Genomic DNA, 27,185 nt, shown 5'->3' on the forward strand with positions numbered 1-27,185 from the left:
AAATTCTCAGCCTTAATCTAATTTGCACCAGGCCTGCCTTCTTTCACCCCTGGGCTGCATTTGATGCATACTTCTGGCAAATTCTGGGACCACACTTGCCAGATGACCAAATCCTTTTCAGAAAGATGACTGAAATACTTGTAAGTTTCCATCGCGGCCGGGCGGAGTGGCCCAGGGTTTCGGGAGGGAGAGCCTGGGGCGCGCGTGCTCCAGGTCGTGCCTGGTCTGCGCTGTGGCCGTCCACACCGCGAAGCCCGCTGGGCTTTAATCCTGAGTCTGAAACCACAGATATCTTTTGCTGTCAAGACATTAAGAAACCAAGAGGCTAACGGCCGGGTGAGTCCCTGCCACGGGCCTCCCGCGTGAATCAGAGCCTGACTGGAGCAGAGCGGGTGACTCACAGGGATGGCTTTTTGTCTTCTGGCTGTGCAAATAAACAGCAGGAAGGCCTGAATGGGAGGCCAGGAGTGCAGGGCAGAAGGTGGCTCCCAGCTCCCGCAGGCAGGCCTGGGCAGAGGGGAGCGTAGGCTCAGGCACTAGGGACCAAGACCGGGGAGAGACAGCAGAGAAGCTGGTGCCCACGGGGCACAGTGTGGGCCTGGAGGGGGCACGGGGAGGCAAGGGCCAGCCTTGGATGTTCTGCAGAGATGCTGGGTCAGGGTTCATTCTGCCCTGGGGCCCACATCGCCCTCCACCCCCCTCAGAAATGCCGGTTGGGGACACGCCTGCGAGCGGTTGTCCTTCTTTGAGCTCCTGTGCATTAAGGAAGGCGGTCCTTGGGGTGTCCCCTCCTTTGGGACCCTCTGAGAGGTCCAGAGTGTAAGGCATAGGCTGGGGCTTGGCCTCGGGATCCATGGCAGAGGCAGCTGGGGGCTGTGAAGGGCCCTCGGGGTGCAGCTGGGGTGACACCAGGATTCATCAGGGCCTCGGGGGCTCCCCGACCCAGACCTGGCCATGGAATGGTGTGAGGAGTCTCCTCTTCTCCTGCTCCAAACTGGGCGAGAGGCGGGGAGACCTCGCCTGAGGGCAAAGACGCGGAGGGCTGACCAACGGGGCTCTGGCTTGTTCACAATGGACCACAGCACGTGGCCGGTCCAGTCATTTCAATGCTGGAGACAGTCCAGTGAGCTTGGCGCTCTTATTCCCATTCCCCAGACAGGAAAACTGAGGGGGACTCAGTGGCTCAGCAGAGGGTATCCAGCCAGCAGGGGTCAGAGCCAGCAATTGAACCGAGGCAGTCTGCGCCTTCAGCCAACAGTCTAGAAAGTGAGATTTCCCTTCTGCCTCAAATACAGCCCAGCTTCTGTTCCTGGAATGTGCTGTTCCACGGGATGTCTCTGGTTCTGACAAGATAGTGGCCTCGAATGCCACAGGGCAGTCCTTGGAGAAAGAGAGGGAGGCCTAGGCCTGGATTCCAGCTGAGCACATGTGGCATTTCCTAGGCCCTTGGCCCTTGCTTATGGACGGCCACCCAGTGCACCGCCAGGCAAAGGCTGCCCTTGCTTCCCCCACAGCCCCGCACACCTGTGCATTTGGTATCAGGATTCAGCGAGGCAGGCTGAGCACTGTTCCACCTGGACACAGGGGCCCCTGGGTCCAGAAATGGGCAGATTGCACCTCTCCCCTCCTGGGCAACTCTTGGCTCTTAATGCCTGCAGAGTAAGCCTTTGAATTTACAGGGCCCAGGGAATAAAGTGAACCTTGGGTTGTGCAGTGTTTAGAGTTTGCTGGTTTGGAGCTTTTTCCTACTGTGATAGGAGAAACACATTCGCTCGAACCCAGAGAAACCTCATTACCTTTATAAACGTGTGGTGGAAATAAATAAGCATGGCTAGTGCTCTTGGTCAGCAGGGAACCCTCCCCACTGTCTGTACAATGTGGATGTGGGATCCCGTGATTTCCAATAATGGGACATTTCCCATCCCTCCATGCAGCGCCCAGCAGGGGACAGGTGGGCCCTTCTCCCTGACCCTCTGTGGTATCTTCCCTCCAGGTCATTCTTTTAAAAATTTTAGTTTATGTGGAGCGCCTCCGTGGCTCAGTTGGTTAAGTGTCTGCCTTTGGCTCAGGTCCTGACCAAGCCCAGTATCAGGCTCCCCGCTAAGCTCTCCCGTGCTTGCGTTCCCTCTCTCGCTATTTTTCTCTGTCATAAATAAATAAAAATCTTAAAAAAAATTTTTTTAGTTTATTTAATTTATTATATTTTTTTATTATGATGATTTTTTCAGAGCAGTGTAATCTTGGTCACAGCAAAATTGAGGAAAAGTAGGGTGATTTCCTGTGCCCCCCCACCTCCGCACGTGCACAGCCTCCCTTGTCGTCAGCGTCCCCCCACCAGAGGGTGCATCTGTTAGAGTCGATGAACCTACCTGGACACGGCCTCATCACCCCAAATCTGGAGGTGCGCACTCTGTGGGTTTGAACAAACGTACAAGGTCATGTATTCTTTACTGTGGTGTCACACGGAGTATGAGAATCCTCCGGGCCCTCCCTGTTCATCCCCTTCCCCTGACCCCCCAATCCCACTGACCCCTGGCGACCACTGATGTTCTTACTGTCTCTGTACTTTTGCCTTTTCCAGCAGGTCCTACAGTTGGACTCATACAGTATGTAGGTTTTTCAGATTGGCTTCTAATAATATGCATTTAAAGTTCCTCCCTGGCTTTCCGGGCTCAGTAGCTCATTTTTTTCTGGGACTGGGGGACATGGCCACGTCTGCAAACCGCAGTCTGTCCATCCACCTACCGGGGACATCTGGGTTGCTTCCAGGTGCTGGCAATTACGCATAAAGCTGCTGTCAGCATCTGTATGCAGGTTTCGTGTGGCTCTCAGTTTTCAGCTCCTTTGGGTAAATAGCCAAGCATGCAGAGGCTGGCATGTACTGCAAAGAGTGGGCTTAGTTTTGTAAGACACGTCCCGCTGACTTTCGGGGGGGGGGCGCCCCATATGCGTCCCCACTGGGTCCTGTGGCCCCTGCCTCCCCTTCCCCCGCAGTGGGTGTTGTCAGCGTCCCGGGTTTGGCTCGTCTGGTAGGTACGGTGTGGGGTCTCACTGCTCTTCAGGCCATTCTGCACATGGTGGGCCAGGGAAATTTCCAGGTCACCAGTCTGGTCTAATGAGGTCAATATTGATGGACTCGTGGGCATCACCCACCCCATTGTGGTACTGCCCCAGGGGGCCTGTGGGCCCTGCTCACTCTGGTGCTTGAGCTGCCCCTCTGAGCCCCTCCAGATGGGTTCTGCGTGGCCCTCCATCTGCCCGCAGACCTACACTCCATTCCTCCCGCCAGCACCCCAGCCCAGCAGCAACCCCCCCCCGGAGGCCTGCAGTGCGTCATGTGACCCCGAGGCCTGGGACCCCCCCCAGCAGGGGCAGCAGTGGTGAACTGACCACAGGCCCTCTGTCCACCTGTTGCAGGGGAGTGGCTGCGGGGCCATGTCCTTGTCACCTTGGCCATGAGTATTCCTGGTCAGGTCCACAGCCACGCACCAGGTCAGTGCAGAGCATGTGTTCACACAATGCAAAAAGTCTGGGTGTAGGAAGGGGCGCTGCGTCCGTGATACGAAACCACATTTTCCCCGTGACAGGGCCTCTGTCCACCTGTTGCAGGGGAGTGGCTGCGGGGCCATGTCCTTGTCACCTTGGCCATGAGTATTCCTGGTCAGGTCCACAGCCACGCACCAGGTCAGTGCAGAGCATGTGTTCACACAGTGCAAAAAGTCTGGGTGTAGGAAGGGGCGCTGCGTCCGTGATACGAAACCACATTTTCCCCGTGACAGGGGAGAGTATTTGTGATGGATGATTCCTCGGCTGCCTTCGGAGGAGAACACGCCTGACAATGTGGGGGTCTGAGTTTGCCACTGAGAATGGCCAGCCTTGTCGTGTAAGGACCTTTTCCATCCTGTGAACCAGTGGCTATTTGCAGGACGGGGCTCTGATACTGGACGGGCCACATCCCCTAAACTGCTGTTGCAGAAGGAGGTGGGGAGGGAAAGAAAACCGCCACAGCCCATCCTAGTGGCAGAAATGCCTGGAGAGGAGGCACCTCCAGATTTGGGGTGATGAGGCCGTGTCCGGGTAGGTTCATCGACTGTAACAGATGCACCCTCTGGTGGGGGGACGCTGACGACAAGGGAGGCTGTGCACGTGCGGAGGTGGGGGGGGCACAGGGTTGGGGGGCTGTGACTTGGGGAGTGAAATACCATACCGACGTTCTCTCCTCTGTCCTCAGAACACACACACACACACACTCTTCCCAGGGAAGTGCCCATTCTCATCAGGCTCTGTGCAGTGGCTTTGGGGCTGGGGGGATGGTAAGAACCCAGCCTAGTTCCTGGGGTGCATGGGCCCTGGTGGGAGAGTCGTGGCCGGGTGCCTGTCAGTACAACGGAAGAGAGCACTGTCCCCTGGGCTGCCGGCTGTGGGTGCCTCCCATGTCACAGATGCCATGCCTGAAGACCAGACGCAGAGATGAGATACCACTGGGAGGCCGGTGGGGGCGAGGGCTCTAGGGGCACCCCCAAGGCTGGGTGATGGAGGAAGGAGGACCAGCAGGGAAGCAGAAGGTGGGAGTTGTGCACAGCTGGGGGTAGTGTGGTGGGGGAAAGACGCCCGAGGGAGGGTGTCCCATCGACAGGGGCCAGCCGTGAACGGTGGGGGTGGGGGGGTTGAATGGAGGGAAGAAGCCATGGGAGCTCCAAGGAGCACTGCCATCCAGGGAAGGCAGAGGCTGAGTCCCTCCCACCTGAACTCCAGCCACTGGGGCTCTAGCCCCTGGGTGCACCAGCCCGTGAGTCCCAGAGGACTGGCAGGCCCTTGGACGTCCCCGGGACAGCTGTTTTAGACAAAGATTTGTGGGACCCTGAGGCCTTCTCTGGGTGGGGGCTGAAGCTGGTGGGCCCCAAGCCTTGAACCGACCATCTGCCCAGATCTGCCCCCTCATTCTGGTGCCCGTGGCGCTTCTGGTGATTCTGCAGCTGCGCAAGACCTAGGTAACCCATGGCTGTGCGCTTTGGCTCAGAGGAGGGGTGAGGAGGCTGTCGAAGGTATGAAGCATGGGGGGGCATGGCTGGCCCAGCCCCCAGCCCCCACTGTGTCACTCTGCCACACTGTTGTCACTCAGGGGACCACATGAGAGAAAGTCTGTTTTGGGGGTGGGCCGCCGAGCAGCCTTGGCTGTGACCATCAGGATCACCATGGTCTGAGCTGGCGATTCTCTGGGACCAGGCCCCCACACTGTCCAGTGTGACCCACTCACGTGGATGCAGTGACTGGGCTCAGTGTGGCCATCAGCACCATGTGGATGGGACATGTCCTAAAGGCTCAGCGAGAATTGAGGAAGCCCTGCATGTTAGGCCTTGTGCCTATCCCCAGGATGGTCCAGCGACTGGGGTGGGGGTCATTCACTGCATTTTCTAGACCTGGGTGTGGGTCTCAGAGGGGTCATGAGCCATCCGGTCCCATTCACATGCTGGCTGATGGCCGGGGTTGGGATTGAATTTATGCCCTCCAACCCCATGATGATGCCTTTTTCCATCTTCAGGGTTCTAATATCTTGAAGAGAGAATGGTTCCCTGTCTTGTACTCTCAGGGGGGTCTGATGTCTGCAGGTTTCAGGTTGGTCTGGAGATGTGGAGGATAAGGAAGGAACAAAGGTGAGGGTCACAGCTAGATGTTTGCACAGGGGTCCTGCCTGCTGGGAGCAGCAGCTGCAGGGACTGATACCAGTGACCAGGGGAATGCCGAGTGACAATGCGGTAATGGACACGTTGTCAGATCACGTCAGAGGAGAGAGTGGGGGGCAAACATCTGATCATTCCAGTCGTTTCCTGCAAAGGGCATGGCCAGGGTGGACTCCGTGGAATGAGATCAGTGCGTACAAAGCTCACTTGAAAGTGAGCGACGTGGGTTTGTTTGCCGGGGAATCACGTCAAGTGCGGTGAGAAGCACTTTTCAAGAAATGATTTCACAAGAAGACCTGGCACGGGCTCTGGCTGTGGCTTGTTTACCGTCACGGAGACAGGACTTCATCCTTTCGGAAAGAACTATCTGGGCTTCTCGGGAAAATCTTCAGAGGGCAGGCAGCAGAAGTGAAAGGAGATAAATGGGACTCTATCAGACTTATTGAATGGGGTGAATAAGGCCATCCATGGAGTGGGAGAACACATTTGCCCATCCCGTATCTGAGAAGGCGTTAATATCCAGAACACGTGAAGAATGTCTGCAGTTTAACAACAACAGCAGCAAAACCCATACGATCGGATTTTGAAAAAGGGCAAAGTGTAGCGTAGACATTTCACAAAGATGATAATGAATGGTCCACAAGGTCATGAAGAAATGTTCTGCATTACTCCTCATAGGAGAAACGCACATAAAACTACAGTGAGCCCTCACCTCACGCCCATCGGGACAGCCGGTGCTGCAGAAGGGAAAGGTGAAGGGCGGGCGAGTACGCGGAGAAAAGGACCCCTGGCGCCCTGTCGCTGGGGGTGCGAGATGGTACAGATGTCATGGAAGCAAGTTCTTTCTTCAAGAAGTTAAATATGCACTGACCTTAGGACGCAGCGATCCTCCTTCTGGGTATGTCCCTGGGAGAACTGGGAGCAGGGTCCTTCTGGATAGATCTGCATGCCTGTGTTCATAGCCGTATCATTTACATTTTTTTTTTTAAGGTAGGAAGATACATTGAATTTTCAGTCCAGGTACCTTAAATACTTCATCTCCTTTGACTTTGACAACTTTCAGATCTAAGTCTTTGTTCTTTTTGTTGCGATGTCCTTGACATAGAACATTGTATCGGTTTTAGGCAGACAACACAGATTTGATATTTGCATTTGTTGTGAAACGGTCACCACAGTGGATCTAGCTAACGCCAGTCACTGCAATAGTTACAAAGCCTTTTTCTTCTTGTGATGAAAATTTTTACGATCTTCTCTCTTCGCAACTGTCAGATCTGCTGTGTTATTAGCTGTAGGTGCCATGCTGTGTGCAGTTCCCCCCCGGGACCCATGTGTCTTGTCATGGGACGTTTGTACCTTTGGACTGACTTCACCCCATCCGCATCCTCACTAATGGCAGGAAGTCATTCTTTTTAGGGCCAAATAGTATTCCACTGTGTAGATGCACTGCATTTCTTTCTTCATTTATTGCTGGGCACCTAGGTTGCTTCTGTTTCCTAGTGATCGCAAAGAAAGCCCCGCACATGTGTTTTTTATTACAATTAAAACAAAACTTTGAGGAGGTGTTGCTTCCATAGTAACTGGAAGAGGAACAACTCTTGGGCAGGGCAGTCCCACGGCAGGTCTGCTCTGGCCCCACTCCCTGAATCAGCTGGCCAACTTGGTTTCGGGGTGGGGGGGGTTGACTGGTCAGAGGAGTGGTCTCAGGAGATCAGCCCTGGGTATGTCAGGGCTTCCAGCATCTCCCAAGTGGAAGGGATACCCTCAAATTTCAAAGGGAAGGTTGAATCCAAACTCTTACAGAAATCAGAGCCCCCGTGTGCCTTTTTGTTTGTCTGTATTCTGGCTTAGTAACGTTTTGGCCAGTCCGGGAAGGGAAGAGTGATGGTCTCTCTTTTCTAAGAGTTGGATTACATGTCTATTAATTTGATTAGAGATGTGTCTTCAAGGTCATGCAAACAAAGCTTCCAGATGCTCTAGGAAATGTGAATTAAGAAATAGCACCTGCCTGGGGAGAGGCGGACCTCACCAGGGATGCGGCCATGGCAGCCCCGGAAGATGCCCATTGAGCCTTAGGCACCTGGGCTCTCGGTGGGCAGATGACCGGTGTTTCCCCCTTTTGCAGGTGGAAAATCCGAAGGTCATGGACACACCGCCAGAAGCATATACTCAGCAGAGTGGTTTACCATAGCTGGTATGATGGGATAGATGTATTCTTTCTGAGCATTTTCTGTATGTAGTACATGCATTTATTGAGCACTGACTGTTTGCAGTCTTCCGGCTTGGTGCTGGAGACGTGAAGGTGAGGTTGATTTGGTTTGTCCTATGGAGGAATTGCCATCCAGCCAGGGACACAGGTGGGTAAGCAACTAGTTATGATCCCACCTGTCAGTGTTGGTTATTGGTGGTCTGAGAATAAGGAAGGGATGGATTTGTCCCCTGGACACTATGGGGAAGGCTGGAACAAGGCATGGCACTTTGGTGGATTTGCTCAGTCTTTCAACAAGTATTTGTTCTGGGACTGGGTGAGGGGAAGGATGGGCCCAGGGCCACGGAGCTCATCCTGGCAGGGAGTGGACATCAGACACAGGTGCTATGAAGGAATGTTAAGAGGAGAGCATGGATGGGAGTGGTGAGGGACTGGGGTTGTGGCTGCTGCTTACAGCTTCTCTCGAGCAGAACCAAAAGCAGTGAGGGTCCTGCCCTGCGAGGGTGTGCACGGGACTGGGGTGGGCAGGGCGTCTGGAGGGAGTGGGGGAGACAGGCACTCTAAAGACAGCTGGATGTCCATACATGCACATTCCTGAACACAACTCAGGGTCCTGATAAACCACCCTGCCAGGGGAGGACGGAAGCAAAACTTTACCAAATGTCACATTGTCTGGAAAGACTTGATAAGTGAGACTGTAAGGAATGTTCTGGAACATCTCAGCTCCAAAAACAAAATAATAAAATGTGTTTGTTCAGGTCTTGCTCAAGAGAAGCTGGAAGCCTGTGATTCATCTCTCCCTCTACTGTCCCTGTCCCCTAGCCTGTCCTCAGAATGGGACTCTGGTGTGCATTGACTTAAAACAGTGTTGGTGTCTCACTCTACACTCACTGACCCATATTTCCTCAAGAAAAAAAAATAATAATAATTCACTTGTAGTTCTACCTCTTGCTGAGACAGTCTCCGTGTCTTGGAGACCTTAGCAAACTCTCTGAGAGACACTGGGCAGGACACAGGCAGAGCCCAGGCTCAAGGATGCTGCTGGGTGAGAGGGGCCATCATCCCAAGTGATGAGGTCCCTGGGAATCGCAGACCAATGTTGGCAGCTCCAGATTGGCAGCCACCGTCTGTCATGGGGAACAACCACTTCGAGAACACAACCGCCCAGAGGCTTAGTGGGTGACTAAGTCCGGAAAATGGAAACCAAATTTGCTTAAGAACCTCGACTTACCTTCTAGGTTTATCTTAATCACACACGCAGGCTTCAAATGTCCAATGTCACTATTTAATACCTTTTTTTTCGCAAAAGAATGGGAAAGTGTAAGGATTTGGGGCAGATGAGACACTGCAAAGGCTGCTTTGCAGTGTCTTGGGTGCTTAAATCATCCAGGGCTGCTCTGAGAAGTCACTTAGGTTTGGGGATAATTCGTGTCCTGCATGGACAGCCGCCCGAAGACTCGCTCCCTGTCGGGTTCTGTGCTGTGCCCACCTGGCCCCGCCCACCTCCAGCTGCCAGCAGATCATTCTCTAAAGACATAGATCTTGGCCTTTTCCTCCTCTTCTGGAGCAGAGGCTTCTCTCCCCAAAGATGGAGGTGAGCACTCCGGGGGTCCTGGCTGTGATTCAGGTAGGAAAGATGCCTACCTGAGGCTCCCCCTGGCTCCTGAGCTCCCCCCCGACCCAAGTAGGGTTACATGAGGGGGGTTCTGGTGTCTCTCTCTCTCTCTACCACACTGGAGCCCCTCCCCCACCATGGGTACCTGCAGTCCACTGGGCTGTCAGTGACTTGGTATAGAATGCATGAAGGAAAAAAAATAAATCAAGTCAATCAAGCGAGAAGCTGGTTGGAGGATTTGGAAGGACTGCTCAGCGTACGCAGCCCAGACGGATTTTCCTTCCCCTCCTGCCAGAAGATGCAGGAAACAAGGCAGAGAATATGGACTACACTTGCTGGGTTTCCCGCCGCTCGAAGGCTTTGACCTAAGTGAGCAAACCCTGGCCAGGGAGAGGGGACATCTGGAGGCTGTCTGTCTCAGGTCACAGTGGACAGATTGTAGAGGGGGACATGACGAATGCTTGGCCGTTCAAAGAGCCTTCATGACAGATGAGAGGGAAGGCCCGGCTACAGGTCCCTGCCAAGGATGAGAAGGCCACTTTAGTGCGACCCACGGGGACAGCCTCCTTGCCATTCTTCCAGAAACTTCTCCTGTGGAGGGAACTGAATTTAGTCAAAAAATGAAAGAAGAGCCGATGAAGCGTATGGGACAGCAGCTAAGCATCATAACAAAGAGTTCCTCCCTGATGCTTTATTTTTCACGGGGCTGGCATTTTTTGCGCGTGAGGAAACCATAGAGTTCACGTCACCTTGCAACATGGTTTGGCTTCCACTGAGCTGGACATTTAGGACGAGATAGGGGCCAAGAAAATGCTGTGAGCCTCAGCTCCCCGTCCGGGGTCACGGGAATGCTATCAGTCAGGGCAGACAGATTCCCATGATGTCGGCCGAGCTGCTGGGGGTCATGGGTCTCGTGCATTTCTCCCCTGTCCCCAAGCACCCAAACCATAAATAAACAGATGGGAAGGCTACCTCACAGATCCTTGGCAAAGACCTCTGGAATAGTGAAGCTCAGGCCCAAGAGAAAGTTTACTTCAGAAGATCCTGATGCAATCGAGAAAAAATAAATAAAAGACAAAAACTGTTTCTCATGGGACTCCCCGATCTGGCAGGGCTGGAGGGTGGGGGCCCCTGAGGCCTGCAGGGGAGGGCTCAAGTCCTCACCAGCTGACCGACTGGAGGCCTGGGATCCTGACCGGCCATGCCCCTGCCCCGTGGGTGAGTGTGTGAGGGTGACCGGGGCCTCCAGGGACAGGCAGCAGTCACCGGGCCCTCTGGAGGGAATGAGATGGAGGGCCCTCAGTGGCTCATCACTTTCCTTTACTCCTAAGAATTTTGACATCGGGAAGAGGAAAGCCTAGGGAGAGAAGATTGTCGAATGTTCTATGAACAACCTCTCCAAGTGGTGTCAGCCCAAAATGTGCTCTGACAGGATGACTCCCTTCTTCTGTCGAGGATCATTCAGCCTATAATGGGGGACCCCTGGTGTGTCAGCTCCGCTTGGGGACTGGGAAAGCCACCCTTTGGGGACAGTCCCCAATGCGCAGAAACAAGCACAGAAGAGGAACGCCTCTCGGGACATTTGTCATACAGCAACACCCAAACCCATCCAACATAAAAAACAAAAAGGAAAAAAAAATAAGGGGGCAGACCCATCTCATTAGGAACTTAGATCAAATTCTAGGTAAAGCGTAAGACTAATGAATTCTGTAATATTTCTTTTTTTTTATTATGTCCAGTTAGCCTCTGTATAGTACATCATTGGTTTCAGATGTACTGTTCAATGATTCATTAGTTGTGTATAACACACAGTGTCCATCACTTCACGTGCCCTCCTTAGTACTTTCTCAAGCTCAACACCCCAAAAAACAAACAATCCAATCAAGAAATGGGCAGAAGACATGAATAGACCCTTCTCCAAAGAAGACATCCAAATGGCCAATGGACACGTGAAAAAATGTTCAACATCACTGGCCATCAGGGAAATACAAATCAAAACCACAATGAGATACCACCTTATACCAGTTAAAATTCCGTGACATTTCAAAAGAATAAGGCCCGTGACATAGAGGTTTGACTGATGGATGGAGCAATTTAAGGTACTTTCCCAGGCGTTTGACGCACTCTGGGAGGATGAGTCCACAGAGAAATTATTCTTAATCTTTACCTCAGTTATGCAATTTGGCACATCCACTGTCGAAAGGAGAGACAGTCATCTCAGTAAATTAAAATTGTCTTTGACGAGATTTCAGTGTATTTCTGATAGCAAACTCCTTTTTCAATTTAAAAATTTCAGAAGCTATCGTAGGAAGAATCTTCCTTCCCTTCATGGAGTATCGATCCCAAAACTGATGTGACATGGGAGTCATTAGTATGAAAGTCAAGAGTGTTCTCATCGACATACTGGGCCCTGACATTGCCTTGAACTTGTTAAATGGTACTGTAGGATAGGAAAAAGAAATAGAGGTAAGGTCTACTGGAAAGCAGAACAATAAAGAATACTGACTTCCAGGAACCTAGCACCTCAGCCCATTGCCCCTCCCCCAGAAAAATCCTTTCAAAATCAATATAACGAGACAGTTTAAAATGGAGGCCAGTTACTACTACGTGAAGATACCTTTTAAAAAACCTTCATAGGGGCCCCTGGGTGGCTCAGTGGGTTAAAGCCTCTGCCTTCTGCTCATGTCATGATCTCAGGGTCCTAGGATCGAGTCCCGCATCGGGCTCTCTGCTCGGCAGGGAGCCCGCTTCCCTCTCACTCTCTCTGCCTGCCTCTCTGCCTACTTGTGATCTCTCTCTGTCAAATAAATAAATAAAATCTTAAAAAAATTTTTTTTAAAAACACTTTCATACACACTAGCAATAAGCCATTAGCTCATGTGATGAAACCCTAAGGTGTCATAAAACAAACAATATATAATATATACAATATATAATACCTCCTAAATACTATGAGAAAGGGGGAGGACCTTAAGAAGAACAATTTCTTAGCTGGGGAATCCAGCAGAGTGTTGGGGGCCTGCACTGGAAAGGGTGTAGGTGGAGAAGTGGAAGGAAACGGGATGAAATAGAGCCATGGAGAGCTCTGGAAGGACCTGGATGTCTGTCAGGTCCAAGTAAAGAGGATAGTTCCCATGAGTGGGGCACTCCCCCGAGGCTGATTCCCAAAAGGCCGGGATCGGGCAGGTTTACGCAAGAACAGCCTGAGAGGTTGTAAAGATGCCCAGCGCTTGGGGTGTCCTCCTGCCCGACAGCACCCTCTGTCTTCATGAGCCAGCACGTGGGTGGTTAATACCAGCACCTCCTGCCCCACGGCCCGGCTTCGTGCCTCTCTCTATCAGCGTCCACGCGGACACCTGTCCATGGGGGGATGGTCTTCTGTGGTCTTCTAATCTGGAGTTACATGACAACAGAAGTCCACCAACCCCGCAGTTTTAAGAGGGACGGGGGAGTCCCTGCCCAGGTGCAGAGGCCTCGAGGCTGTTTGCGGTCACAGGGATGTGCCAAGAGTGGTTGCGGGGGGTGCAGGCCATCCATCCAGCTTGCTTTCGGTCACAGCCACAACCACATGGCTGAGCTGGCTGGAGAGTTTTCTGGGTGAGCTTGCCATCCCCACTTTAATGTGGAGTCTGTTCCTCCAGGAGGTTAATATGGACTGAAGACGTTTTCTTTCTGACTGAGCAGGCTGAGTCTTCCCCAGGCCCACGAGCTGTCTGTGGCGGGCCAATGTCATGGGAGAAGGGACACTGGCCCGCCGCGGGCGGTGGGGGGACCGTGCTTCCAGGTGGGACGTCGATGAGGTCCCATTCCAGCTGACCACCTCTAAGAGCTGGTTTTCTTTTTAATGTTTCATTAAATGTTGATGTTGGAGGCCACGGTAAAGATTCGTCTATTAAACATACCAACCGAAGGCATGTAATCGTAGAGAAAGGCGGACACCCAGGTCATGAAAAGCGAGACCATAATTTCAAAATCATTCTGAGTGTATCATATCAAGTTGCACCGTGTGCTTGGTGCAGAGAAGGACTCCAGCAGGCCCCAGAACGGCAGGAAGGGCTGCTGTCACCAGGGCGGGTGGACGCACACTCTTTTCCAGCTCTGTCCCTGCTGAGCCTGGGCGTCCCTCATGGTGCGGGTCTGTCCTTGTCTTACCTGGATGCACACATCTAGGGGAGACATGGGGTTGGTGGCTTCCCAAGGAGATCAGTAATCCGGGCTCTGTTGGAGCAAGTGGGGGTGGTGGGCCAAGTGTCCCAAGGGGACGCCCTGTCAGTAAGGTGACCGTCCATGTCCCTCTTACTGGTGACTGTCCCTGCCCCTCTTCCTGGGACTGTCCGGGTTTATCTTTGTTTCTGAGTCTGAGTCTAACAGTGCCTCTTTCACTCTTGTGGCCCACTTCAGCTGGCGCACTGTATGGTCCTTCTGTGCAGGGCACACGCACGCAAACTCTCCAGGGCCGTTCTGCCAAGCTCTGCGGCTACACAGGGGAAGGTGTGTGGTGGAAAAGCTCATGGGTTTTTCCTCTGCCCTGCTACCCCTTCCCCACTCCGCATGCCCAGCCAGGGAGGTGTGTGCTGAAAATCCCTCCCCTATGATTCTGATGCCCTGCCCCCACCTGCTAAACCAGGGGCCTGGGGGCAGGCTGGGCATCCTCATCATTATTATTTTTAAAGGAGCATGGTCACCACTGTCCAGACAGATGACCTCTGTGGCCTGTGCCTCCTTCGGCGAGCTCTGGCTCGCAGAGAGCAGGGACAGGGTCCCCTGCATGTCTGTGCTCCTCACTGCCCACCCACGCCCTCCGCCTGCAGGGAGGACTCCTCCCCGGGCTGGGTTCACGTGTGGGGGCACTGTCCCCAGACCCGCCAGCTCACCATCCTGGCTCAGCTCCGTTCAGCAGCCTGGTCTTGAGCATCGCTGGAGTCAGTGTTCTGCACCTGTGAACCTGTGTCCGGAGATGTTTTCTGGAGTGGGGGGGGGGGGGGAACTGCACACTCAGGAGGGCCTGTCCTCCTCCCGCCTTTCGCCTGGCTTTCCAGCCGTGGGAGCTACCGGCCACACAGCAGCTCTTTCTGTCCTTCTGTGCGTCTCTGCGTCTCTCCTGTGCACACGCACACATTCACATGCACACAGAAACCACGTGCACACTCATGCATGCACACACACGCCACATACACACTACATGCACACAGTGCACACACCCACATACACACACTCGCGTGCCCAGCACATGCACACTCATGCAGACACTCACAAACCACATACAGCCCATGCACACACACCACACACACACTCATGCACACGCACATACTCACACGCGCACACACACCATATACACCGCATGTGTGCACAACACATTCACACTCATGCATGCACACCACACAATACTCAGATGCACACACATTCCGTACACACAAACACACCACATACACGCAAACATGCGTGTGCACACACTCATGCACATACCATACACACACTCGTGCATGAGCACACACACGGCCACGCCCATAGGTCAGGATTGCAGGGGATTCAGGCTTTCAGGCCAGGCCCCTCTGGCTCTGAGTCTTGTGTCCTGGGAGACTCCTTCCCCACTCCCAGCAAGAGTCTGGGCTCCCAGGTGTGAGACCCTGTGGGAGCCAGGCCGTGGGTTCAAGTTCTCCCGCCCTCCCTGTCTCCCTGCTGCACCAGCTCTGACTGCGGGCCGCCTTCAAGAAGACAGGGCCTGGGAAACGCATCAGTGCTTTCCTCCCCTCGGTGCTGCGGCCCTGACAGAAAGGCAGAAGCCGGGCGTCCTTGGCCGTGCCCGTGTGCCCTGCCTGGCAGAACAGACCGCACTCTCGAAGCATGTGTAAATTTCATTTGGGCTCGCATTGACTCATGTTACTCTAATTCCAGAGCCTCTTTGCCTCTGTTCAGGTCGGCCTTCTGAGGCACAGACACCAACGTGCAGCCTGCCTCCTCCCTGGCCTGGCCGTGCCCCCAGGAGTTAACGATCTGTAGAAACACTTGGCTGCGGGAGCAGAGCTCTTCGCCGGGCCGAGCTATGAGCTGCTCACGGGTGTGCGTTGCCCCTGGGGAGGGGGCTCCCTGGGAGTGGAACTGCCGTGATCGCCGTCTGCTGAGCACAGAGATTGTTTTACAAAAAGGACGGGGGCTCTCTGAGCGCTGCAGAGACCTGGGCAGTCCCGGCCGCTCAGAGCAGCTGAGAGACAGGCAGCCTCAGGCCCGGACAGGCAGGTCTCAGGGGACAGCCGGGCTCCAGCGAGGGTCTGGGCCCCACGGCTTTGCAGACACCTGCCATCTTGCCCTGGTGTGCTACTGGCCCGTGCTGTGGGCAGCTTGTCCGCTGTGGGCAGCTTGTCCGCTGTGGCCCAGGGGACGAAACCGGAGAAGGCTTGAGGGCCGGTCTGCCGGATAGCGCTGTCCCGAGTGCAAATGTTGCCCTAGCTTGAGACCTTGAGCCCGAGAGCGTTCAGACAGGCCTAGACAGCAGCTTGTGGTCTGTGTGGCCCTGGAGGGACTTGGGGCCTCCACTTTCTGCCTGTGGCACTTCAGTGACCCTGGAGGAGTGCCGTGGCGTCCCCTAGGCTATTGTGAGGATGGGCAGAGGACATCTTCTGTCCACAGGGACCATTCTGGTGGCCCTCCTGTCCTTGCTGTCCCGAGAGCACAAGTGGGGGCCAGAGCAGCCCCGTGCAAGTGTAGATGGTGCTTTGCCACATTACTTGTCGCAAACGCTCTCTGCTGATTTGAAATCCACTCGTGCTCGCTTCTGCAGCTGCTGTTCCTGAGGAACCAGGCACTTGACATTAAACAGGACAAATAAGGAGGGAAAAACAGTGGAGGGGGAGGGGCGGGAGACACCAGAGAACGGACGGAGGTGGGCTGACCCAGACTGCACGGTCCTTTAGTTCCAGTGGGAGGGAAGGATTGGGATTTTGAAGACAGAACAGGGGAAACATTTGGTGTGGGAGTGCAGGAGTTTTCTAGTAGCCTGGCCTGGGAAGAACCCAGGGAGCATGGAGGGGGTCGAATTAGGTGGACCCCAGCTCCAAGGGCATTCAGAAGGGATGGCGGATGACGTGCTGGCTCTGCCTTGTGGAGAGGGAGGTGGTCCTTGGGAATGAGAAGGTGAAAGGGGCCGTGTTTTCACTGCTTCCCAGGTGTACGGCGCTCAGAACTATGGCTTTGTCTCCTTGAGCGTCTGCAACAATGACGGAGGAGCGGCAATCTGCGAAGCCCCGGGGGCAGGGGCGCTGGGTCTGGTTTCAGTTCGTCCTTCCCCCAGCATCCCGTCTGCTATGTCTCTTCTTCCCTTCAGAAATCCTTCTGTTAACACCAGCCCCTCCCCGAGAAGGTACTGGGAGGACCCTCCATGCTGAACATCTGGGAACACGTGGCATCGCACGCCTTTGCCCAGTTCCTCTGAACCACGTTTGTGAGATGCCGGCTGTGCCCCAGACAGAACGTGGGAGCCCATACCTCAGTCTCCTTGAGATTCTATAAAACCATGAGACCCCCGGGGACCATGGAGACCCCTGGGCCAGGTCCCCCCACTGCTACCTGGGAGAAGGGAGGTCTAGCTTGGAGACAAGAGGTGACCAAGTTCGCTCCGACAGCAGGAGGCAGGGGGGACAGGAGAGCTTAACCTGGCCTGATGCAAGCTTCTTTGGAAAGCAGCCTCATGCCCCACGGCAGGGTCTGCTCCTGGAGTTCTGAAGCCCCTCTTGGTGTGGGGTGACCCCCACTGTCTGCCAGCCACACCACAGGGGTCCAGGTGCCGGTCCTGAAAGAGCTTCCCAGGCCAAGCGCCGATTAGTTAACAGGCCACAGGGGTGTGGTGACCCCGCAGGTGCCCCCAGAGAGGACAGGGTGAGATGAAAATGCCCTTTCCCCCTCCTGGGTGCACAGATGTGAGACCTGAGTGAGGCTGGTCCAAGGTCACCTTTGACACAGATGAAGGCTAAGATGAAGATGAAGGGTCCAGGGTCAGGCAGACTCGCCCTCAGTGCCCAGCGGAGCCGGACCAAGATGGGCTTCCCCTTGGGGTCGGGCGGGTGGGCGGCCTGCTCGAAGGGTGGACGGGAAACACCTGCTCTTTGCCACCAACTCCGGCTCCTAGAGGAAGGTTCCAGAGCCTGAGTTCAACACACTGTGAGTCAATCAGTGATTGACCACTCCAACACCCCAGGAGTGACAAAGAGGCAGAGGGAGGCCAAGGGTTTCCTCAACGGAGCTTGCTCTTCGTGGAGGCGAACATGGCAGGGAAGGATGCCCAGGAAGCTCAGAGCAGGAGGGGGTTGGTCCAGCTCACTGGAGCCTCCTCCATCCTCAGGGCCCTCCCTGACAGTGCAGATGCAAGGAGCCAGGACACTGGGCCTGCCTCCTTCGTGTTGGGGTCCCCTGCCCTGTGGTCGGGCCATTGGAGGGCATGCCGCAGGGCCCCAGGGTCCCCTGCTCACCCCGATTTTCCCCCCTCCGGTGCCCACACAGCACCCCACCGAGGCCTATGGTTCGGTCAGTGGTGTTTAGTCCAGGCCAAGAGGTGGAAAATGAAAAACTGACTTCTCAGGGGTTTGTTACACACATTTGACCAAAGGAAGAGTAGTAGCCCATTTGGGACGGCCCCCACCCTGGGCTGCCTAGTGTTCTCCCCACCTGCCTTGCCCAGCCTGTGACCCAGCAGAATGTGCTGGGGTCTCGGCTCCATCCCTCCCTGGGGTCCTGAGGGCTGGTGTCAGCAGAGCAGGTGGGACTCCATGTGAGGATTGGAGCGATGGTGAGAATTTCCCCTCGAGAGCTCCGGGAATCCCACAAACCGCGTTGTAACTGCTCTGCACCACCCTGGGGGGAGCGAGGGGGATATTGGAATATGTTAGGATCATTGTCGAAAGGCAGCCAAGGTGGTTTTTACATTCTTCAAGTATGTTGGTAATCTTAGCTTACAATCATACTGCTAATGACTTTCCCACCAAGACATAAAACGTGTAGTGAACTTGATTCCACAGACCAGCAGACCGGCGCCCAGGCTGAGCGCCTGCCAAGACCCTCTTCTGGGGACTGAATCCCCTGCGGCCAGAAACAATATGAAGCCCAGAACCCCTGTAACAATCCCAGGTCACACAGCTTTGCCTAGTGTTAATTATGTCTTTGACTCAACAATTAATACCTGAAACTCAAGCTAGACTCTCTCGTAGGGAAAGTGGTTTCTGTCCACATCCTCTCACTAAAACATTCTCATTTATGCTTCTTGAGTCCGTAAGCTATGCAGGAGAATTCCGGTTTCTTCTCAGACGGTGTCCTGGGGTTGCTGGTGTTGTAAAGACGGGCACAACATACGTGGAAATCCCTCGTCCAGCCCTGAGGTCGCCTTGCTCACAATTTGGGAAAGCACACTTCCAGGCCGTGTCTTGGGTCCGCGGGGATGCTGGATATGTTCAGACTCCCAGGCCGCCAAGTTGGGATGTGGTGACTCTATGACAGCCCGTGAACTGAACAGGGCAAGTGTGTCCAGAAGGAAGGCAGGGAGGCGTGTGACATTGGAGGGGTTTTGTATTTGGTCAATGGGCGCTCTGTTTTCTGCACGGATTCCCAGCAGCAAGAGAAGCTTCTCCACGAGGGGGGTTGCAAGTGGCCTCCCGTTGCTAAACCTTCCTGTCAAGGTGGAAGTGAAGTTCCCAGGAAAGAGCTGGGAAAAGGAGGGAGAAACGTTTTGTCCCAGGCATCCCTGGGAAGACGGAACTTGGGTAGATGCATTAACAACTTCCAAGAATATGCTTGAGCACAGCAACCGGGCACAGAGGCCAAGAGGACCCCCTGGAAGTCCTGTCCACTCAGGCAGCTTGGAGCTTTCTTCCACGGACAACACAGGAGCCTCCCCAGGAGGCTGGTTCCTTCCGACGGCGACACTGCAGCTGACTCCACCGTGGTGAGCCTCCTGGAGTCTCGGTCCCCGTGAGACTTTCACACCAAGGGCACAGTGTGCTGCAGTCCTGGGGACCAGGTGGCCCATCACTTGGAGGAGGTGGAGGAGACTGGAGGTGCTTTCCAGTAACAACCCACCTTCCCTCAGCGCTCCACATCTCCTCGATCAAACAAGGATGCCAGCTGGTATCCAGGACCCCAATGCCACGAATTCAAGATAGAATAATGTCACCGTCTTCATCTTAGTGTTTGCCTGTGTATTGCTTTTAAGGACTGTTTATCAAAGCTGAGTCCTTTCACCCGTCCGCTTCCCCGCCATCATTCCCTAGCCGTTATTTTGGCTACTGGTGAATTTTCAAGGGTCTGGTAGAGGTTAGTGAGATTAATTTATCAGTTTCTTGAGGGACTGTCTGCAAATTATTTTGTGTTTTTGATCAGCCTTTATGAAAAAACAAATAGCAACAGCAACAAAAAAAACCATTGCTTTGGCTCTCAAGGCGGACTGGGTGGAGCCCCCAAACGTTGACCGTCTCCCTCGTTCTCCTCAGGACCCTGAAACCGGGCAAGGCCATATGCCTAGTCGCAGTCAGTGTGCTTGGGGAGCAAGGACGCTAGCCTCTCCAGGCCGAAGTGCGGAAGAATGGGGGTGTGACACCCCAGTCTCCCTCCTGCTGCCCCCAAGGGACCAGGAGACCATGTGTCCCATACGATGCATCCACAAGATGGTGGCGACCCTGCCAGCCCGCATCCCTGGTGGCTGTGCAGAGAGGAGCCCGCATCATGCTGACCAAGCAGGAAGAACGGACAGGACATAGAGGACAGGACTGTTGTGTTGCCCCAGTGAGATGCGGGGGCCTGTTGTTGCAGTTGATTCTCTCGTGCCCCGACGGAAATGCCCTGAGAGGAGAAGGAAGACAGTTTCCTAACGCCCCGGTCTCTCTCATGTCACCCCGGAGCCGCAGACAGGTGCACTCGGCTTCGTAAAATGGGTATTTGCTCAAAAAAATTGTCTGAAGTGAATCCTTTCAGATTTCGTTCTTAGAGGAGCTCAGTTTCGAAAGGCACTTTTCACTAAAGCTTTTTTATAAATCATAAAACTTTTCCAGGGTGTAACCATGGCTTCTTGTATTTGTTTACTAAATGTGGGTCTGTCTATATCGGCTTGCCTTAGAGGAACTCGCATTGGATGTGGAGACTGTGCAGTCATGCTGCGCTGTCCCCAGGCTTCGGCTGACTTCTTACCTTTGGCCCAAGGTGTGCTGGCTTCTTTTCAAGGCCCTGCCTCCGCTCTGGGTTTTGTTGGCGGTTTCTTCCACCTCTACTGACCTTCTTCCTCTGTATGTGCTTGCTGGGTAGTATTTTATTTTAAAGTGGATTCAACCGGAATTCTTTTTTTTTTTTAAAGATTTTATTTATTTTTATTTATTTGACAGACAGAGATCACAAGTAGGCAGAGAGAGAGAGAGGAGGAAGCAGGCTCTCTGCCGAGCAGAAAGCCCGATGTGGGGTTCGGTCCCAGGGCCCTAGGATCATGACCCGAGCCGAAGGCAGAGGCCTTAACCCATTGAGCCACCCAGGTGCCCCAACCTGAATTTTTTTTTTTTAATATTTATTTATTTGACAGAGAGAGAGGTCACAAGTAGGCAGAGAGGCAGGCAGAGAGAGAGGGAGAAACAGGCTCCCCACTGAGCAGGGAGCCCGATGCGGGGCTCGATCCCAGGACCCTGAGATCATGACCTGAGCCGAAGGCAGAGGCTTAAACCACTGAGCCACCCAGGCGCCCCCCCAACCTGAATTCTTGAAGGCGACACGGAACAACCGCATCGCATCTCTTTATTGACAAGGTTGCTAATGGGTTGCTAGAAGGGAAGGTGGGTTTCTGGTGGTAGGATTGAAAGTAAAGACTATTTCCCCTTATAAACATGGGCGCTGACACGGCTCTCTTAATTCATGGGGCCTTTCCTGGCAATAGAATCTGTATGGGATGTTAAGCTGGAGTCCAAGTGGTAATTAAATGCACTAAAAATGTGCAGATAGGGGAAGGGGGATTTGCACGGAAAGGGCCGTAGCCCTGGGTTTAGCTGAGAAATACCCAGGAAATATCTGGACCCTTCAGCTATTCAGCTGTGAGAGTAGTTGCTAGGTGTTGTTTTCTGTCTCTGGATCTTAGCTCTGCTCTCTTTCAAACAGAAGTAGTCACTTCTGGCTTCAAACTCAGGAGTTTTGTTGCAATCAGTGGGGGGGGGGCATGGTTCTACAACCCACAGGCACACCTGTGATCCCCAGCCTGTCAGCCCACGCTGATGCTGCCCAAACGGAAGAAGCGAGGACTGTTCTTGGACACACAAAGGATCAGAAATGTTCTTTTAAGAAGAAGGATTCCAGGGGCGCCTGGGTGGCTCAGTGGGTTGAGCCTCTGCCTTCAGCTCAGGTCATGGTCTCAGGGTCCTGGGATCAAGCCCCGCATCGGGCTCTCTGCTCAGCAGGGAGCCTGCTTCCCCGCCCCCCCCGCCTGCCTCTCTGCCTCCTTGTGATCTCTGTCTGTCTGTCAAATAAATTAATAAAATCTCTAAAAAAAAAAAAAAAAGAAGAAGAAGGATTCCAGTGCCCCCCTCGGGTACATCCAAGCTGCCCCCTTCCCAGCAGGGGAGGTGCTGCAGCACGTGCAAAGGGCAGAGGGTTCTGGAGCTCCTGGATTCGGCAGAGGGTTATGGGGGCAAATGGAAGCCATCCCCACTGACCCAACAGTCCTTCGAGGCCCTCACTGGACACTGGCTCCTGGGTGATGGACCAGTTAGAAGCAACAAGAGTGTTTAATCTCTACCCCCAAATGTGACATCTGTAATGACCAGAGCACACTGGGGAGCCAGGTGACGCGTCTCAGAGAAGAGTGGGTGAAGGTGTGAGTATGTGTCTGTTCGTGGTGTGCACGCATACGTGGTGAATACGTTTGCAGCCCATACGTGTACGTGTGCGTGGTGTGTGACGCTACTGAGTATACCCACACACCTGTATATTGCAAGTATGCACCAGGGACAGAAGTCACTGCCAACCCATTGTGCCCTGTCTGTCCCCGGGTTTCCCACGTCCAGACAGAGCTCCATGCCCACTCTGCATTCGAAGAAAATTCTGTTTGTATTTAGACCATAAAATCAGGCCACTTGATTTACTTCTCCCGCAGTACAGGGACACCTTAAATTCAGATAAAGTCAGTCCCCATGACACGGAGCAAGATTTTGTCCCTCCACGTCACCGGCCTCCTCTGTTGACAGCTCTGGACCTGAGCGCCTTCACTGCAGATCTCTTAACACTATGTGAACTCCTACTATGTGCCGGGTGGACACTCCCCCTCGCAGACCCCGGCTGCGATCTTCAGAGTGTGTGAGAGCACCTGGCCTGGGCCACATCAGCTGCGGCAGGGCTTGTGAAAGTCGGGGGTCCCTCCTCATCATGTGCAGGGAATGCTTTGCTCCCAAAGTCCCCTCGGGGAAGGGTCATTCAGAGCCAGCGATTTCACGCAGCCCATAGAGATGAGGAGACGCATTCCATATACTGTTCAATCGAAGAGATGGTGTCTCACTTCGGTTTTTTTTTTTTTTCCCCAGAAATGTGTGCTCATGCACATCATTTCTCGCTTTTTTTCTTATTTAGAAATATTTTGAAAACAGTAAGTTCCGCAGATTGATGAGTATAATTTATAAACGCAGAGTTTCAATCCAGGAATCCTGCATTTTTTTAAAGAAATTGAGCAATAAAGAGCATGTTCCTGTAGCTCGTGACTTGAGCCCGGGGGCGGAGAACCGTCTGGGACCAGGCAGTAGCACTCTTTAAACACTGGCATCGAGGGCAAAGCCAAGAAGGCTCTGGAAGTATCTGTTCCCCTGGGTGTGCCCTCCCAGATTGGTCACCGCTGTCTGAGACGCCCCAGGATGTGTGACTCCTTTTCAGACACCACAACATCCCCCCCCCCCCATAAGCCAGGGAACAGCGGCTTACCTGCGGGCTGATAGGGGTCTGCACCTGCACTCGCAGATTCTCCGGGGTTCGTGCAAAGGGAGCTCTTGCGCTGGCAGGTCGTGAAATTCGAGGTATAATCCTTAGAAACGAAATGCTGGGAATCACACCTCTTTGTCTGAAAATCCTTTTGGGGAGAGAACATCTAACACACCTTCCAGAGGCAGGGCCGATGCCAAGTGCTTCGAGAATGGCGGGGTAAACTTGACTGTGTCCGGAGGGCTGGGGATCCCGGGGTTGCCCTCCTCGGCCGACAGCAGAGCCCCCCTGTTAGCACCACGGGCCACGCGCCCTGGCATGGAGGTCCTGGCCGCCAGGGGATGCAGCACCCACTGGGGTCTCTTCCCAGACGTCACCCAGGGTTTTCAGTGTTCACATGGTGGCTGCAGCCTCTTTGCTGAGCCAGCATGGTTCTGGGCCTTGACTTCCACCTGTATATCTGCTGCCCCTGAGGCCCTCGGGCTCCCAGGTGCATGAGGTCAGCTGTGGGGGGAGCCAGAGGGTGAGCAGGCCCATCTGTCAGTCGTCCTGCCCCGAGCGGATACAGGACAGGGACCACTTCACCCTGCAACAGGAGGGGAGGAGGTGAAAGGCTTGCAGACCCAAAGATAAGAAAAGGTGAAGTTCAGAGGTCAGGCGTCACCCTGTGCTGGCTGATGGCACCATCGCTCTGGGAGCTGGGAGGTCAAGGACATGCACATTTTCTAGGTGGAATGGCCTGTCTGATAAAACCCACTGTTCTCGGGTCTTTGCTGCCTGTCTTGCCTTCTAGTTTGTCCCTAGAGAGACCCGAGTGTTCCCAGGGCATCTGTGAATTAGCAACCACTCGCTGAGTGCTGGTAATGCGTTATCTGGTGTGCGGGTGACAGGTGACCCCGCAGGGAGTTTTGTTAGGAGACGTGTACCCATTCTTCTGGCGTCTGTCCGTTGACTGTTTATTCATTCTCCAGCTCTGGCTGGCTGCTAACCTGTGCACATCTGGGCACTTCTGTTTCCTTTCGTTCCATGGTGGGGTGGCATGTGGCTTCCAAGCCACTGTCCTGCTGCAGCCGTGCATCCCTTCCCGCGAGGTTCCCGAGCTCGGGCACCACACGCTGGCAGAGCCGTCCCTTCTGTGGCCTCAGTGCTGGTTGCCCACAGCCACATGGCCTGTGCGGCCCAGGGAGGCTCTCCCTTCCTGTCTGCTTGTGCAGATAAGCCGACTACCTGAACTCAAGGGCGTGCCCGTTCGTTTCTAAATATGGTGCGTTTCCCAGCAGAGGTCAGTTTTATCCCTGTGGTGCTCAAGTTTGAGAACGTGAAATAGACCAAAAGTCAGTGAGTCCAAAGTTTGGGAAGTGAGAGGCCTTGTCCCTGTTGCTGAAGGGCTGGGCTGGCCAAAGCCAGGTCCACGCTCCTGGGGCGTCTGCAGTGCCTGTGTGTCTGTGCTCCCCGCCAGGCCCCCGTCCTGTGCTGTTGTTTTTTCCAGAGGAATCCCACCTCTCACGTGTCTGCTAAAGCCCGGGTTCCCAGAGGTGGGAAGGACTGAGGACTGGAGCCTTGTAGGATTCTTCCCCCTCATGCCGGAAGGACTTCACATTCTTCTGAATAAGTCTGAATGTACGCATCATCTTCCTAAAGTAGCGTGATCTCTCTGGGTTGTTCAAGAAAACAGACTTAGGTGTAGTTACTCCTGTAAAGAGTTGTCTGTTTGGAAAATTGCCTCATTTTCTGAGATGAAATTTGGGAACTAAATGCTGGTGGTGGGAGGTAGGGAGGGCTCGTCATCAGACCGATTCATTCCTGGAAACCGTTTTCTATCCCCGTTTATCCCTGCTCAAGGGAAATGGTCTCAGAAATGTTCTTTTGTGGTTAAAATTAGAGCTACCCTATGACCCAGCAATTGCACTATGAGGTATTTACCCAAAGGATACAAAAATACAGATTCGAAGGGGCACATGTCCCCCAGTGTTTATAGTAAACTTATTAACTAATAGCTAAACTAGGGAAGCCATCCAGATGCCCACAGGCTGACGAACGGATGGAGATGTGGTGTGTACACACACACACACACACACACACACACACACACACACACACACACACTCAGCCCTCAACAAGGATGAAATCTTGTCATTTGGAACAATGTGGATGGAACTAGAGGGTATAATGCTGAGCAAAATAGGTCAGTCAAAGAAAGACAAGTACCATACAGTTTCATTCACATGTGGAATTTAGGAAAGAAAGCATGAACATAGGGGAAGGGGGAAAAGAAAAAAGGCAGAGAGGGAAACAAACCATGAGAGAGTCTTAACGACAGAGAACAGACAGTGTTGCTGGAGGGATATGGGTGGGGGATGGGCTGGGTGGGGAATGGGCCCCGCCCATGGGAATGTACGATGAATCCCTGAATTGTGCTCCAGAAGCTAGGACAGCACTGTATGCCAGCTACTTAAAATTTAAATTAAAAAAAGAGAGAAAACCGCTCCTAAGGAGCCCTCCCGGCCGCCTGACCTGGGCTTCCCCAGGTCTCTTGGTGACGCCTGCCTGCCCCGTCAGGTCCTACTTCCCCCGGCAGAGGGCGGGCTCCCTCCAGCAGGGGGCGCTGCCAGCCAGTGCCACGTGTGGCCTCCTCAGGGACCACCTCCCCTTCTTCTGCTGCCCCAGGTGTCCGCATCGGGGTCTGTCCTGGACAGGAAGCACCGAGCTGGAGAATGAGCCCGGGTTTGGGTTCGAATCCAGCCAACGCTAGTTAACTGCTGTCTGATGCCTTTGTCAGCTTGGCTCAGAAGCTGCACGTGAAGTCCCCAGCCCCGTCTGGGTTTCGGAGCTATACATCCCACTGGGTAAACCTGACCTCTGGGGTGTCCCGCAAACACCTACAGCTCAGCTCCATCAACTTTGCTCCTGTTGTTTCCCCCCAAAGCAATTTTCTCCTCTTCCCTCTTCTGCTCCTGGTGTCCTGACCCCTCCTGGTACCCAAGCCAGACCACTGGTCACCATGCCCTGCCCAGGGCCTCACTGGTGGGGAGTCACGAGTCACCTTGCCCCGAAAGCCCCCTTTCCTCCCACTCTGACCTAAAATATGCCCTGAGACCCTTTCAGTCCTCCCTCCCCCCAGGACGAGACGTCCTCGAAGTCCCAGCTCCAAGCCCCAATTCTGTGAAGAGCGCCCCAGACCCCTCACCTGCCCAGAGGTTTAATCATTGCCTTCTCTGAGCCTTTAGTATATACCTTTTCATGCCTTTTTTTTTTTTTTAAGATTTTATTTATTTGACAGAGACAGAAAGCACAAGTAGGGGGAGAGGGAGAGGGAGCAGGGAATCCCAGGAGCCTGAAATCATGACCTGAGCTGATGGCGGATGCTCAACCAACTGAGCCCCCCATGTGCCCCCGTACCTTTACTTTAACGTGTATTATATTTTGCTACAGTCGTTTACAACTGTAATATATGTTTATATTGTAGAGCAACATAGTTGTAGACCTTGTGCACTTTCACGGTACCTTTACTGGAATATGTATTACATATTTGTTATAATAACTCATTTTGTCGTCTGTCCCCAAGGACAGGGACCAAGTGGTACCCATGGTGTGCATCCGAGTGTCTGATATCAGCGGACCTTCACTTAATGTTCTCTTGGGGCGCTGCTGCTGTTGTGGGAGGCTAGTGTCCTCCGATCCTCGTTTGTCAAGTGTGCAAAGACATTTACTAAGTCAGTGTTCCTTGGTCTGGACCCATGTGACAAGTGTAGGAACAAGGTCAGAC

The 27,185-nt window shown here is 53.7% G+C and overlaps 1 protein-coding gene across 2 annotated transcripts in view; it reads left to right on the forward strand.

Annotated features, from left to right (window-relative positions):
- The window catches only part of TWIST2 (twist family bHLH transcription factor 2), a 50,960-nt gene that overhangs the window by 14,114 nt on the left and 9,661 nt on the right, over positions 1–27,185 (forward strand). Inside the window, exon 2 of one of the 2 annotated variants that reach the window (XM_046019374.1) lies at positions 770–781. The exons of the other annotated variant lie outside the window; for it this stretch is intronic. The gene's annotated coding sequence lies outside the window, so the exon portion shown is untranslated. Of the gene's footprint in view, positions 1–769; positions 782–27,185 lie in introns of those variants that run through there. 2 annotated transcript variants of the gene reach the window in all.

Source organism: Meles meles, chromosome 9 (genome assembly GCF_922984935.1).
Source record: "Meles meles chromosome 9, mMelMel3.1 paternal haplotype, whole genome shotgun sequence".
NCBI classification, from domain to species: domain Eukaryota; kingdom Metazoa; phylum Chordata; class Mammalia; order Carnivora; family Mustelidae; genus Meles; species Meles meles.